At 26.1% G+C, this 17,340-nt stretch overlaps 1 protein-coding gene across 2 annotated transcripts in view; it reads left to right on the top strand.

Moving 5' to 3' along the window:
- The window catches only part of LOC100161233 (gonadotropin-releasing hormone receptor), a 105,545-nt gene that overhangs the window by 12,549 nt on the left and 75,656 nt on the right, over positions 1–17,340 (top strand). The window contains exon 1 of one of the 2 annotated variants that reach the window (XM_008186876.3): positions 7,966–8,358. The exons of the other annotated variant lie outside the window; for it this stretch is intronic. The gene's annotated coding sequence lies outside the window, so the exon portion shown is untranslated. Of the gene's footprint in view, positions 1–7,965; positions 8,359–17,340 lie in introns of those variants that run through there. 2 annotated transcript variants of the gene reach the window in all.

Here is a 17,340-nt window from a genome sequence, read left to right as displayed (position 1 = left end):
CCCCCCTTGCATACGCCATTGCATAATTAGTATCTATTTATATGGATATTTTTTAAATTGTAATTACTTCTTTGTTTCATAGTTTTAGTGTAGTAATTTGTTGACTAAACTATCCGTTGTTGAAATCTATGAACAACAACTTCAGACAAGTTTCAACCATTTTATGGAACAATTGAAAAAAACACATAGATATTATGTAGGTATACTATACCGTCTACCAATATAGAACAAAATTAGATACAATTTATAACTTACTAGTTGTATTTGTATTTTGTACATATTTTGTACACCACAATGAAATTATACTAATAATTACGATAACTACCTATAAGTATCAGTTATTACAATATATCTAGTTGTTTGGTGCAGAAACAATGCTTCAATCTTCAACTTTGAGTTTGATGGTGGTTTCTGGTAACATATTGGATTTAGTTAGTAGTTTGTACATTTGGGACCGTAACATTACTAACAACAGTAAGTTTTCAACAAAATCGTTATTTTCAATTTTGTGACAATTCAAAAAGGAATAACCTAAGAGACTTTATATTTTCACCAAATATTAAAATGTTAGGAAAATTCTGTCTTTTTTTAGTTATTTATAGACATCAGAAATTGTCGTCTTATTTTAGTTTTTTTTAAATTTATGTAGATAACAAGATATAATTGTTGTTTAAGTCAAAAAAGTTTCATAATTTAATGCGAGGTTCCTCATAAGTTGTTCTTATAGTAATTAAAAAAATATATAGAAAATAAATGATTGTAATTTTCCGTATGATCGTTATTTGAAGTTCAAATGCTGACGAATCAATATAAATATATTTATACGATAAATAATGATTTTTCGTTGACCAATTTTAATTATCTTGTATGTAATTCAAAAAGTATAACGCAAGAACTTAAAAAACTCTACCATTACTTAAAATATAATTGTCTATACACAGTAACATTAAAAAAATATTTAGAATTATTTTAAACTATTAGGCAATAGGTTCAACGAAATTATTTATACCATTTTATAATAATTCGGTATTTTAAATTAGTAAGATAAATATATAATAAAATATCCTTAGAAATAGAGACTCGTATAAGTACCGTGTTCGTTCATCAGAATCGTTTTTTATACGAGTTAGCATTGAATTCAAAATATATGTATTACATACATTACAGTGACCTATTCAGTGATGTGGTACACTCGAATCCGACGAAACCTACTATACAGCAGATACTACTATACTTCGATTTATATACTTTATTAAGTACACTGAGTGTCGAGTTACATACAAAATGTAGTTATTTAATGATTCACTAAAACGTAATGAACTAATCTACCAATCATATTGAATCATGAGCCACTAAAATATGTTAAGAGACCATTATCATTTATCTCACTATTGATTTATTAAATATTTAGTGATTGTTTATGCAACATACTCAGCATGATGGGTTTTTTAGTTTCTATATCAGGTGTTCCAATACTTACTATCCGAAGTTTACTTTTATTTTATCAAATACCGTTGTATAAAACTCATTTTACATGGTTGAAATGGTATATGAATGTGTTTTGGTCGATCTTGAAGCTATAGGTACCGATTCAGGGTATATCTCTAGGGTCCTTAATATCGACTTGGACTGTTCCCCGGGGTCCTCACTATCAAGACTCAACTGTTTGACATATCCATGGCACAGGCCATAGATTATCAGAGCAGCAGCGATCCATTGCAGAGTATCTTTACTTTAAAATATTAACATGGGTAGTCTTTTATTTTATTTATAAAAAGGGTTATTTTAATATTAAACGTGAATATTTAAATACGAAGATATATGAATAACCTGCACATATAAATTATTATTATTTTTATATTATATAATTAAAAAACTATGTACATACTACATATAGTACTATATTTGTGGAAACGATATATTTTACAAAATAATAGAAACGGTTAAAAATAAAAATCGTATCCCCATTTTTTCTTCAATAATTAATTAATTTAAATTTCGATTCCTGGAATTTTTAAATATAGGTAGGTACTTACTTAAAGTCCATATTTTAAAATGTTTGATATTTATAGTGTACTACTTGAGGAGTGGCCATTGGTGATACAAACCTCTGTTTTTCAAACGAGAATTATTTAGTGGATTATTATTTTAAAAATGTTGATGCATGTACTTAATTTGAAGAAATAGTTTCTCAGTTTTCAAAATATTTATACCAAGAATAAGTCTTTACAAATGATATTAAAAATTAAAAAAATATACTCGTTCAAATTTTGATTTTGATGCATACAAATATTTATAAAAATCGTCTATTAAATAATTCACATATATCTAGTATGTGCAGTGTGCACGCTGCAGTAGAATAGAGGGATTCTAATTTATTTGAAAAACAGAAGTTTGTATCTTAACAGAAACTCCTTAAGTAGTATCTACTATCTACCTATATAAAATATTGACTTTAAGTAGGTATCAGATTTTCAATAACTGCATCATTGAAGAAAAAAAGGGACGAGAATGCATGGTGAATAAATCTGTACAATACTATCGTCGTTTTATTATTATTTCTCTTTATCTCTTATTTATTAATATTATTATCATTATTACATAAAATATTTAGTATTGGTATACTATACTATGTGTGTCCTTCAGTAATCTAGGTAATTCGAATCATTTGTCTAGTCGTTTTGTTTTTATAATCACAACAGTTCTAAGAAGTTTAACTAAATACGACCTTTTATCAACGGTTATCATTTGATTTAAAATACCAAAACATATCGTTTGAATATTATGTACAATCTATAGCTATATTATAATCATACAATTATTTTGGTAGACAAACAATTATTTCATCTGTTTAAAAAGTATTTTTACATAATTATTTCATTAAATAACCAAGTCTTAAAGTAATATTATATTAATATTACATTAATCATACAATATTTTAATAATACGTAATACGTATTGTATAATAATATTTTACTTTTATATTTTGATTCATCTACATTGTATCTATGACATGTATTGATTTTACAAATTTAAATTTGACACATTAAAAGAGTTAACTGATAACCAATATTCAGTTTAATTGATAAGATGTTTATTGAGAGGGGTGGTTGAAGTCATCAATATATAATGTTATGAATACTGTATAGTAAATAGTGCAGTACCTAATTACTAAAGTAAATTTATTAATCACACGGTGGATTAGGGTGGGGGTATTGTAAAGTATACCCTAGGTCTTCTGAATGATTATCACACATTTTGTACACATAAAATCACTAAAAAATATTAGGTATGAGAAATGTAATGTTGAATGTGTTGAAACTATAGAATGTGTTATCTACGGATATCATTGATCGAATAAATGTATTCAACTTGTAACATACAACAGTTTTTATGATAAATATTTTCAACTAACTGATTCATGGTTATAAATATATTATACTAGCTAATCCCATGCACTTCGTTGTTCGTCAAAATTGTGATTGTTCAACTCCTTTTGGGTGTAACTCGCTGCAGTAAGTGCTATTGAGCCACCTTGGTAGGCAATGTGCAGAAATTCGATTTGATGCATGCCTGTACCCGATCTGCCCGATTAACCAATGTCAATCGCTTATAAACAAATATTTCCATCGTAAATCTTAAAAACCCTGTTTGAGCACCTTGGTTGGACTTACCTGGTCCAATGTGAATCTAAAGCATCCCAGGAACCACTCAAACATACACAAAAAATTTCTTCAAAATCGGTCCAGCCGTTTACGAATGCATAAAGGACACACACATGGACATTGCGACAAACACTCATTTTTACATATTTAGATAATAAAATAGTATAACTACTGTTTTCCGTGATACAAAAGAAGTAAATTTTCGTTGTTTAAATACGGAAAATTGGTTTTTATATTGTAAGCTACCGCCTACCGACATTGTGGTTTTAAATATTTTAGATTCATATAGATTCATTGTAATGAGTGAAAAATATCTTCAATATTACTACGGGGCCGGAGTGGCGCAATGGTTCGATTCATAGCAAAGTGCAAAAAAAATTTGTATGGTTGTACGCGATCACCAATTGCCCGCACTGTCGTCCGATTGCGTCATCCGGTTTCCAACGAGGTCTCAGTCCACTGGGAGTGAAGACCGCACAATGCACATGTCTCCTCTGGGAGAAGGGAGTAGTACCTATCATACATATAGTGATTAGTGATATTGATATATACATAGATAATTATATCATATGATCTCCCTATTACCTACTTGTGATAAGCATTAGAGCATTGACAAAAACCTTGAGGTATTTTCAATAAAAAATACAGAAAATTAAAATTAAAATATTAGTTCATGATAGATAGTGACGGCAATCTGGAGAATGTGTGAGATTATACAATTTAAGTATAATAAATAACTCAAATAAGTTGTACAGATCGTTTGTGATAGGTAAGGTTAGATTTTTCACATTCCTCACAACCTTTTCACATTTATTATAATACCTAGTCAGTATCCACTATCCACACAGCATTTGGGAAATTATAATATTTTGTGAATATTTTGGAGTGCTTGACTGATGAATAGTTGACTAATAATATTGTATAAATATTTTATTCCTATAAAATAATAAAATATTGCACAAAAATGTTGACTGAATATTTTTATAATGTTTCAATGAAAATGTTTTTAAAAAAAATATGATTAAAATGTTTTGTTAATGTTTATTAGAAAATATTTTTCAAAAGTGAACTTCTTGGCCAAAAAATATAAATAAAATATTTCCTTATTATTTACGCAACTTTTTCAAATATTTTGACAACTATATTGTTTTCCTGAAAATAGTTGGGAACCATAGTTGGGAAATAGTAAAATGCTGTGTATAGACTTATTAAAAAGTATTTTAGATTCTGAGCGGAGCGATGAATGAATTGATTTTACAAGAATGTGTGCGTGTGTGTGTTTTTTTTCTGTACCAATGTGAACATTTTTTCTAGCAGAAAAAATTCTTCGGTTTTTAACGTCAGCATCTTTTCTGTTGGAAAAGTGAATCTATTTGGTACCTTTAAGATGTCAAATATTCAAAAATTACAGTGGCTTACATTTATTAGCGGAAAAAAATTTAAAAGGGGGGGGGGTTAAACACTTAACCCCACCCACCCCTTGCATACGCCATTGCATAATTAGTACCTATTTATATGGATATTTTTCTAAATTGTAATTACTTCTTTGTTTCATAGTTTTAGTGTAGTAATTTGTTGACTCAACTATCCGTTGTTGAAATCTATGAACAACAACTTCAGACAAGTTTCTGGATCTGAGTTTTGAAAATTGAATACAACATTCCTCACAACTCATGAGTAAAAGTTTACCAGAAAGTCAAACTATTTTTTTATGAGCGTTTGAAGTTGAAATTTTTTTGACATTGGATTTTCAGCCATAAGATAATAATATGTCTATACTCTATATAGTAATGGCCAATTGGTTAAGTGGATTTGGGGGCTTAGATTATTTAAATTTTTTAGTAATTACCTACTATTGATTTATCAATACAGATAATTTATAAAAACCATCCAACTATAATGAATACTACATCGAACTATAACATATAGATTATACTTTTATAAAACTATATTCAATGATTATTATCCTTAGTAGGTACAAACATTTTAATACCTACCTCAGAAACTATTATTAAAATTTCAATTTAGATACATCAAAATGTTTAAGAAAATTCCCCGCTAATAATTTGCAGTAAAAAGGGGAGGGGGTTCATTTAAAAAATAGATTTTTGTATCGCCACTCCTTAAGTAGTACAAACAAATATCAGGAATTTCAAATCTGGTGTTTAGGTATATATAATTATTCTAAAAATCAGAATTTGAATAAATATTATATTAAAAGAAAAATGGAGCTGAGCATGTTTAAAAAAATCACCCTTCATACTCAAGTTAAATTGTAAATAATTTAATAATTCTAATATCAACGTTTTACGGTATTAGGTAAGAAATACATAACATGGTAATCTTCAAAGTGGCATTATACATATTATGTGAACAAACTCAACAAGCACATTTTTTGAATGTATACAGTATGATCCACAAGCCTGCTAACCTCCGTTTTTTCTTTAATAATGAATTTATTATAATTTAGATTTTTTGAATAAATTAATATACTTAAAGATTATATTTTATAATTCTTTAGATGTTTGTACTACTTAAGGAGTGTTCTGCGGCGTTCCAAAATTCTGTTTACGAATATCCCTCTTTTTTACAGTAAATTGTTTAGTGGAAAATTTTCATGAAAATTTTTAACAATCATTTCAAAAATATAAAACAGATGTAATCTTGGATCTAGTACCTACAATGGAACATTTTTACAAATAATGAATGTTGATGTATTAATTAGATACCAACTATTTAAATAGCACCCATATCCACCTGACACTGAATCACCCTGAGTAACGCATTGTACCTATGTCCTATACTTATTTGAAAATACATCTACAATAGTTCAATGAAATCAACCGATTATATTTTTATTATTTTAAAGCTATTTTTTGATAAGAAAATATTATTATATTATTTTACATAGTTAGATAATGCGATTTAAAATACAATTTAAGATCTTCACTATATTAAATATGATATGACTTCAACGTTTCACAAAGACCCTCATTTATCAGAGTATAAAAGTTAGACGTAAACCAGAGAGTTAAAATCAGTGCACTTCATTCATGTTTATTCTTATGCTATTTTGTTTGAAAATATTAATTTAATAGTTACAGTATACCTACATGTATAAAATAATATAATGTTATATAATATAGTTCTATAAAAATTAAAGTTGCAATGTTTGCCGTTTATAGTCTTTCAAAGGAATACATTTCAAAAACAGAATATTACTTAACAGTTTAAAATGTTGAATAGTTTGAATTATAATGCAAACATTTCAATGATTATGTCAAATATTTGAATTGTTTGGTAAATAAAATTAGTTTGAACTTTTCAAAAACTAATACTTAAACTATTCGAATTTGAATTTTAAAAAGCAGGGTAATCACTGATATTAGTACTTATTCAATATTCCTGAATTTAGTATAATGACAGACATGCATCTATTTACAAAAGAGTATACGTTGTTGTACAAACAGTTAGCCATATATATAGAAATAAATAAATACAAATACAAACAATTAAAAATTAAATAAAATTCAAATAATTTTAGATTTGGTAGGTAACTATTCAAAAAGTTATAGCTCATTTTATTTTTCAAAGAATTTGAATAGTTGACACAAAATTTAAATACAATATTAAGTAACCGACTGTTTTTGAAATGTCTAGTTTATCCTTTAAGAGAATAAAAAGAACAAACATATATAGCAAATTTTATTTTTATAAAAATGTACAATAAAATCGTACGTATACTATAGAGTAACAATAATTGATAAACGTACTAATAAGATATATCTATAGATTATTCAACAAACACGTATAAAATATTTATATATTATCTATATATTAAAAAAATATATTGGTAGGTATATAGAACGTATAAATTATTCGATATTAAGCGTTGTATTTTTTACGGACTTTTATTGTATGTATTTATTATACACCTTCGATTGTAAATTATAAAATACGACGTAAGTATATGTAATATGTACACGTGTATTATGTAGGCGGGTTTATGCCGTGCAGCATATTTTAGTAATGCGAATTTACGAAAAGAAAACAGCAGACGATACCGCGAGCGATTAAACGCGTCGGCCGACGGATAATTTATTATAGTATAGGTACCTACGTCGTAAGCAGAGTAATATTATTATTATAAATATGTATATTCAATAGACCCGATAAACAGATAAAAAAAAACACCAAATCAACCACCGAATTCATCAAATAATTAATAATATTATTATTATATAACGCGGCGGACTGGCGTACGGTCTGCGTATTCGTCGAGTGCGCTTCGCGGCAAACGCATGTGCGAGACAAAACCGGCCGCCGCCGAAGTCCGATAGCGTGCGCCTCTCTCTATTGGCAGCGGCTTGATAATAGAACCGCCGGGATACTTTAATGGAAACGGCGTCTCGAGCGAATCACCGTCGCCGTTCCGTTCCGCGCGCGAGTCCGTCGCGAGAAAATCGCCGCACGTATCCGATCGTATGAGGTACAGCCAACCGATTATACCAGGTATAACATACGGATTATACCAGGTATAACATATACGGATTATAATATATTATATAGGTACTCGACCGGTAATAGTTCTAATAGTTGTTGTAAATAACCGCGGCACTCGAAGAATCATTGTCCGACGACGCTCGGAAGAATATAGAGTATCGTCGAATACTATGCGGTCGCTTTCCGAAAGGTAGGTGGTATAGCGCTAATAATGGGTACCTATTACTACTACCGATAAGAACTTATTTCCATCCGTCGGTGAAATGGTATAGAGATAAAAATATGTGCTAAAATCATATTATATAATATGTAGCTATACCTATATAATATATACTATGTATATAAACCTAACAGTTTTTTAGCCACTGAACAATTGCCGTGTAGCCCGGGGCCGGAAATTATTTTAAACTTTAACTATATGAGATAGAGGTACCTCTACATTATACTTGAAATAACCATACGAGAGGTTCGATTACCCTATCACATTCCAGAAATGTATTATATTTATTGAGTTTATTAAATAATTTATAAAAATAATTTGTTAGGAGGTATGTATTTGTTTTTTGTTTCAAAATAATAGCGATGTAGTTTTAAAATTATGATTGTTTTACGTAGAATATAATTATTTTTCATGCACCTTTTCATATTCCACGTTTTTCGATTTTTAACCGTTTCCCGCACTTTTTTCAGTTTAAATCAGTCCGTGTCAACTATAATTTTATCACTAATTGAACTTTGTATTAAATGCTGTAATTTATAATAATCTAATTTTAATTTTAATGATAATCAATAATATATAACAGTGATGATAATTGAAAAAATGTTTTCTTAATGTTTTACATTCTGAAACTATCCAGGCAGGGTGTGCTAAAATTATAAAACCATATTTTTTTTTATTAAGTTTTCTTATGAAGTCATCTTAACAAAGACACAGTGCTAGTTCAAAAGAGAAAATACATTTTTTTAAATATTATTATAAAATAAAAATAATAATAATCATTTTTGTTTATTAAAGAATATAAATTATGTAAATGTATATAGAATTATGATTTTATATTTTGATGAAATAGTTCTAAGATAGTTTTGTACTGTAGGTACAATTAACCTTAAATAAGCCGTAAAAAAATATTATATTATATCTATATTAGGGTATATAATGCAATATAATATTATTATTTATAAGTTGTAACTTGTATAGTTTTTTAATGTGGTATAAAAAATACTAATTATTAAATTAAATTGAATATGTTAGTATTGAGTAATGGGATTTTGTATTTAAAATTATATTGATACGAGAAAAATTATCATTCGCATTGAGAACCTAATAACTTTTTCTGTATAATTCTGTTCAATCCAAATAATTTCTTTTCAATTATACTATTTTCTCTCAAAACAAAACTAAAACGCATAAACACGAGCTTCAGTTGTGTGTCTTTAATATTATGAAACCAATAATAGTTCTTATGATATAATATACTTCTTTCAGTAAATGATTCTGAGTAAAACTCAATATAGTCAAAATCGTCTTATAATCTCTATACTCCTTTTAAGTCCCTTCTTTATCTGAACTATTTTATTTTTAAATTTTGATAGTAAATCTAACTCCTATTATTATTTTTGAAATGTTGGTGTGAAACATCTAATGCGGCTGGTAAGACTGGCTGTTTAACCAATTGGTGTGTTGATGCGTCGCCACGCGTGCGAAACATTTATTTGTCTTTAATGCAAATAATAATTTTTCTTAAAAAAATCTGAACAATTTGTCATTGATTATGTTTATAGTTTATTTCCTTTAATTAACCATCAATTCAATTTTTGTGCATATTTTCTATACAAAATAATTTTGATTTCCACATCTGCCAGGCAGCCCCGACGACTGACTTTTTGCTAATATTTGAGATATATCAATATAATATTAATCATAGGTATGTCACTAAGTATCAAAAAATAAATGTTTGGCGTTTGAGTACGTAATATACCTACAAATTTTTAAATTTTTAAATTGTTTTATTTGTTCATTAATTTCATTTTGCAAAAGTCGTGATTTTAAGCTATTTTGTACAACGTTAATTATTTTAGACGTTCACCTGCACCTGGGAATTTTAGGCTCTACGATTGCACGAGACGACCGTGCTATTTAATATTTTAAATTTTAATATCTGATCGTCCTAACACCTAATTGTCAATAGTCAATACCTCATATTTTTTTTTTATTTATTTGAAGTAATCTACAATCTATACATTTCTTAGTATAATAAGTAGGTTTGATAGGTGAAGTAAGAGTGATGTGAATAATATGATTAGGGAAAATACCCAGTGGTAACACCCTGTGAGGTCATATTTAAAGTTTTAATATAGGTAGTTTATATTATATTTTATTTTGAAATTCAAACTGTTGCATTCAACTCGTATTATTGTTACATATATAATTTATTAGAATATTTATTTTCAATGTAAAACCAATAAAATACAATTGTTTTGTAAATTATTTCGTTATTGTGTGAATGTTTATTATAATGCGTATTAAGAAATAAAAACACGACCTTTATAATTTTATACCTAGTTTTAAAGAATAAAACTAAATCGTCTATATCTATTACCTATTAAATATATAATATTATGTATATATTGTTAATTAAAATAGGTTCTTAAAATATATGTTTTGTTGTATTTATTTATTTTTATTTGATATGAGATATTAGTGTCTTACAAGTTGTAATTATAGTTTTGTCCAAACTTTGATATTGAATCCAATCACATAATGCACACACTTTACATTTTCTTCATGAAAGTTTTGATAATATATTATAACATATTATATTACAGTATGTATAACTACTTAGGATGTTGATAAGTAAAGTTTAAATTTCAGGTTATGCAGTTTTTATAACTTGATCTTTTAGTAGCTAATAAGTTAGAAATTATAATATTTTGGATTTAATTACCTACGCTTTCTATATTTTTGAGGGGCGGTTCCATTTTCCTCCACAAAAAAAAGGTTGGTTTCTATTTTCCTCTAAATTATTTTAGACTGTGATTTTATCGATTTTCCTCCAATATTTTAGCCAATGTTGTAGTATTAAGTTCCGTATTATAAAGATAGAGTAAGGCTAGAATCCAGGGCTTGCAAACGTTATACTAACGTTATATTTTACAAAAAACGATTGAAATTTGTAAACATAATTATAACGGAAAGTGATGATCAAAAATAATTAAATACCTCAAAACAAAACATATAACTATTGACAAAATATATTATATATCATTAAACAAAACATAACGCAAAACGTAATTTATAAAATATCATTAAACGAAAAATAGGGCCATTACCTACCTAAATTAGTTATTATTTTTAAATTTTTTAGGTATTAACACCATTTTAAATAACAATAAACGCAAGACTTGTATATCGTTTTAGTTATGAATAATGATAAACGGAAAACTTGGATAACGTTTTAATTCTGTATAACGATAAACGCAAAAATTGCGTACCCAACGTTTTAATTGTAAATAACATAAAACAGAATTTTTTTAAAATTCAAGCCCTGCTAGAATCACATTTTCGGTTGATACATCTGGTATCGGCTATATCTATATCAGTTGTCGTTGAAGCCTAATAAAAACTATATTTTATTTTTTTTGATATGCATAAATTATTTATATTACCAAATTATTTTATTATTTTATTCATTACCTATTTATTGGAGGAAAATGGACAGTGGAGGAAAACGGTATCTCGTTTTTGGAGGAAAATGGCTACGGCTCTTTTGAGTACCCGGATTTGGGTTAATACAAGGTCGAAATTCCAGGTACTTTTCATACTAACATGAAGTAAATAAAATGTTATGTCAATTGATATATTTTTAATTTCAAACACAGTAACTAAGACGATTTATTTCTATTGATAAAGAAAAAAATACTTTTAATTTTGTATGTTTGAAAATTATAATAGGTAGTTAAAATTACTTTCTGTATTTTATTCTGATGTTTCAAGTCTTAATATATTTTTAATGAAGCTCTTTTAGTCGGACCAACAATGAATTTAATGCTTACTATTATTTTATTATATTTTAACTTTTCATTAAGTATTTAAATAAAAGTAATACATTTGGTAATATATATATATTTTATTTAATTATTGCTTGAAATTATTATTTCATTTTTAAACATCGTGGCCTTCATTATAATATGCGTAGGTACAAGAAAAAGTATTAATTATTGATACAATTACCTGGTACAAGTTATACCTATGAACTTAAAAGAAGTTAAAAATCATAAGTCCTACACATTTCTTGACACATTTTGAGTTTAATATAAATTCAATTTAATGATGTACAGTACTGCAGTCTGCAATATTAAATAATTGATCGAAAATAAAATGTTGGTTAAAAATATGACTATAATATAATGTATAATATTTTTATCTACTGCGTATTATGTACAGTATTGACTATTACCTAAGTTATAAACAAATACACATATAATGGGATAGAATATATTTTACACTTGTGTTTTCTATTGAATTAAAATGTATTAATTATTAATTATTAATGTTAAAATTAATATTTAAAAAGGTTAGGTTTAGTTAGTATAGTTACTCATTTACACATTTATAAAAATATATTTTTTTTTGATAATTCTCATTTAATTTCAAACTGGTGTTAAAAAATATTTCGATTAAAATTTAACAGTATATTTACGTGCTTACAAATAAGATACATGATTATAATTTCAATGTGTTAGTATTATATTTGTAATAAAAATTTAATAAATTATAATAATTATTTACAGTTGAATAAATTACCAATAAAGTTAAAATTTGAATAACAATAATTGCATGTCAAGTTAATATTTCAAAATTTAGAGCCAATGAATTATTTAATGGATCAGTCTAAAAAGGACATGACTGGACCTTTGTAATGAGAATAATGTTCAGCCAGTTGAAAACTCAATGTATGAAAATTTGATTAAACTGATTGACAGAGCTAAAAACAAATTGAATGGCTTGCTACAACAACAACAAAATTATTATATATTTTAACCAAATTAAGTCATTTACTGAAAAAATTTAAGGAAAAATTCCATGTAATTCGTGAGTGCAATAAACAGATATCTCAGATTATTTTTAATTAAATTGTCTAAAAGTGAATTTAAGTGAAACAGACATAAAGGTTTAGCCTTTATTTTGAGATAAATATCTATGATATTTTATTAAATACTTCGTAGTTTTGTATGCTTTTGTGAAAACTAAATCTATTTAGGATGGCATTTATTTGATTTTTATCAATATCATAATATTTAGTTTTTGGTATAGATTTTGAATTAATTTCAATAGTATCAAATATCAATGAAAGGTAGCTAAAATTAAATTCATTCCCAAAACAACATTTTGGGTTCATCGAATAAACGTTTTAATTAATGAAACCTGTGATAGTGATCCAACTTTAATTTTATAATACTGGATGTATTGAATAATATTATAAACGACATAGCGGTATCGAATGTTGACAATATCGATGTCGATAACATTATTGATAGCATTGACCATCATTATCACCTTAGATACCTATATGTTTTTATATTTTCCAAATAATATACTGTTATTATGGCATGTTACATTATTATATATATGGGTAAAATTGAAAATATTTTTGACAAAACTACGTCATGTTTTGTTACTTTAAATAATTTTTGGTACTTACTATTTTTTGAAGAAAAAAATATATGACATATTTAGGTACGTATGTAATTTTTAGTTGGAGAAACTTGTGTTTAGAATTTATATTAATTTAATTTACTTACCTATATTTTACAAGGGTTTAATATAACTTATAGGGACTATATTCAAAAAACTTTTAAATTATAAACTATGAAGTTTGTATACTTCACGGGAAGTGACTATTGTTATAATTTAGTTTTTTAGTTAAAATTTTGAAACATACCATGTAGGTAACTATAAACAGAGTAAACAAAATGTACAACTATGTAATAGTTTGTTACATACAATACAGCCGATTTATATTGTTGACTTTTATAATTATAAATTCTACCATGTTATTTAAAATTATTTAAAATATTATATAAAAAAATTATTAAATTGAAAGTATTTCGATAATATTTATAAAAACAAAATTATGGAAGCCAATTGCGACGGATGCCGTAAAAGTTATATTTCGTATAATTTATTTTATATGTAACGTAATAAACTAATATTTTCTTTTTCATATTTTATAAAAACAAACTTTTGTTTATTTATAACAAATAAAAAAAATCATAAACACGTATTATATATATAATAAATACCTAATTTATGTATTTTTTAAATAAAATATATAAATTTGCAAAAGCAGTTATAATTGGTTCTAATATTACCTACAGCCAAAGTGTAAAAACCGAGTACGTACAGTAAATATATACGTTATATTAGGTAGGTAGGTACCAATAAATTATACTGCGTTCATCAAATTGCAGAATAGATTGATGTATTATTAGTTGTATTTTAAATTGAAAAGCGTTCATATTATTGTATTTTAAAACAGTTTCTAAGTGGAGTTAAGCTTATTAAGAATTTATTAAACTTCCCAGAACTATAAGCTGTTACCAATTGTATATATAATTAATAAAAATCCCTTTTAGAGTATTATACCGACGATGTGGAATGCTCGGAGCACTATTTTTTATATTAAAAGTAATTACTTCAAAACGAATAACATATCTATATAATACAACGAGGGCTATTGTGTTTTTTCATTTAACCATAAAACTAAAACAGGAAAACACAAATCATATTATGTATGTTTAAAAATGTAATTTTTAGATTAAATATAATACATTTATAAAAAAAATATATTAATATGTGTATAACTTTAAATGTATGACTTACAATACCCTATGGAATCGCAAACATAGCTAAAAAAATTAAACACCTATAAATAGTTTTTTTTTTGGTTAATAGTATTAGATCTTAAAACTTGAGAGCTTTAACCTCTACTCCCTCTTTTAGACAACTCCCATTTTATAACTGTATTCATACTGTCATTTGTGAAATTTTTAAACAATTTTTTTATCGTTGCAATAGAAATAGGTACCTAATATATTCACCGAAAAATAAAAATTCCAATACTGTTTTATATAATAGAGGTAACAAGGGTGTAACAAGAAGACCTGACATAAAAAAAAAAAAATATTCTACTTAAACGTATGACAAAAATTGTGAATATTATATCAATAATAAATCATTTAAAAAATATAATCATGTCAAGAAATTTCAAAAAAAAATATTTTGAAAAAGTTATTACGTTCAAAAATTAATTTACTCAAAAAATATTAATATTTAAAAAATTCTAAAAAATAAACTACTTGACTTAGATAAATGTTTTTACCATTAAAATCATTCTTATAATCAGATTAACAAAAAATTGGCTATTTTGAATTTTTTCAGTATTAAAATACTACTAAGATTTTTTTAAATCATACGTAGTGCAAGTGGCTATAAATTATAAAGGTATAAAAAAAAATTGTAAAATATTGATTAGAACAAAAGTTATTTCATTTGTCAGATCTTTCTGTTACATCCTGCATAACCTATGAATAATGACGCTTATAATAAAATTAATATTATTAGTTAATATGTTGTATTGAAATAATTTAAGATTACTTTTTATATAAAAGCTGGTTTGTTTTCAATAAATAAAATGACGCCACAAAGGCTGGATATGACAAGTGGTTATTAAATTAACGACAGACTTACAATTTGGTGCTTATTAAGTCAAATCTTCTGTTGAATTATGTTATCCTTGATGTAGGCAATTGGTATGTATTATTTTTATTTGTAAGAAAAAGTTGGCGTACAAACAGTTCCATAAATGTATGTAAATCGGGTTCATTAATGATAATTTAATTTTTAATTTTGGGACATACACATTGTATATTTATCATACTTTATATTCATGTATACACATTATTCATGTATAGGAGATCATCAATGACATTATTAGGTATTTTGTACAATAAACAGAAAATAGTAAAATACGCCTGCTTTATACCTAAACATCACCTAATAATTATATAATAAATATTTAATGTAAAACGCTCACTTTTAGACAACTTAAGTCTTAAGTTATGTGCAAATTTACTCTTTAAATTGTATTATTTCTGTAAGTATGTTTATTATTATTTATTAATACTAGTGATAACTGATAATAAAGACTTAAAAATAAAAAACATTTTAGTTGATCCTCAAAGTAAAAATATATTCTCAGTAGATCATAATCAAAAAAAGTTTGGCTACCCTAGATTATATAACATTATGTAAATATTAAATATATATTTATATATAGGTAAATTAAATTTAAAACATATTGTACTTAGACATGAGTTAGATAAAAATTTAGAATTGGTTAAAAAATAAATGGTTTTTGATATTAGAATTTTACAATGGACATATTTTTTTCACAAATAAAATAAATGTTTGTGTTTGTCTTAGTTTATACTCTATTTATTAAAATTGGATTAAAATATTCAACAATTCTTATGTCACAGTTACATTTGATTATTCAATTAGGTAGTCACCAGTTACAATGATTTTCTTAAAAATCACAGCGTTGCTACTAATCAAGTTGACATGGAATATTTTTTCTTCGTGTCAGTCTCTCTCTTTCTTTTTGCTTTTGCATTTGATTGGACTCACGGATTAACATCAGAGAGTACTCTTTTTTCTTTGTAGTTAGATTGAAACCTAAGGTGTTTTCAGTTTTGTAGGAGTCTCTAAGGGTCAAATGGTACCTATTATGTTTTCTCGGTGTAGTTGATGATGATAATTTATCCTATTCTTAAGAAAATAAAATAGTATTGTTTTTTCTTAGTTAATTGTAACATAGAAGCTACCATAACGCTTAAATAATACGGGGCATGAATATGTGACATGCTATATCTGAAGTACTGATATAATTCAAAATTTTCTTATGAAAGGCGCAGTTAGGTGTATTGATTGTTAATACATCTTTTGACGTAATAAAAGTAAACCTGTCTGGACCCAAAATAGAAATAAAATTATTCTTTAGCACATCAAAGTTGGTAACATTATTAATGTATAATGCCATATTGGTGGTAAATTTTTAACAGAATCGTTGTTTTCGTATGACAAAATGTTCGTGTTGCTTGTGAATCGTGG

Source organism: Acyrthosiphon pisum, chromosome A1 (assembly GCF_005508785.2).
Source record: "Acyrthosiphon pisum isolate AL4f chromosome A1, pea_aphid_22Mar2018_4r6ur, whole genome shotgun sequence".
In the NCBI taxonomy this organism is placed as follows: domain Eukaryota; kingdom Metazoa; phylum Arthropoda; class Insecta; order Hemiptera; family Aphididae; genus Acyrthosiphon; species Acyrthosiphon pisum.
The sequence above is the reverse complement of the archived record's forward strand: the minus strand, read 5'-3'. Positions and strand labels throughout refer to the sequence as shown.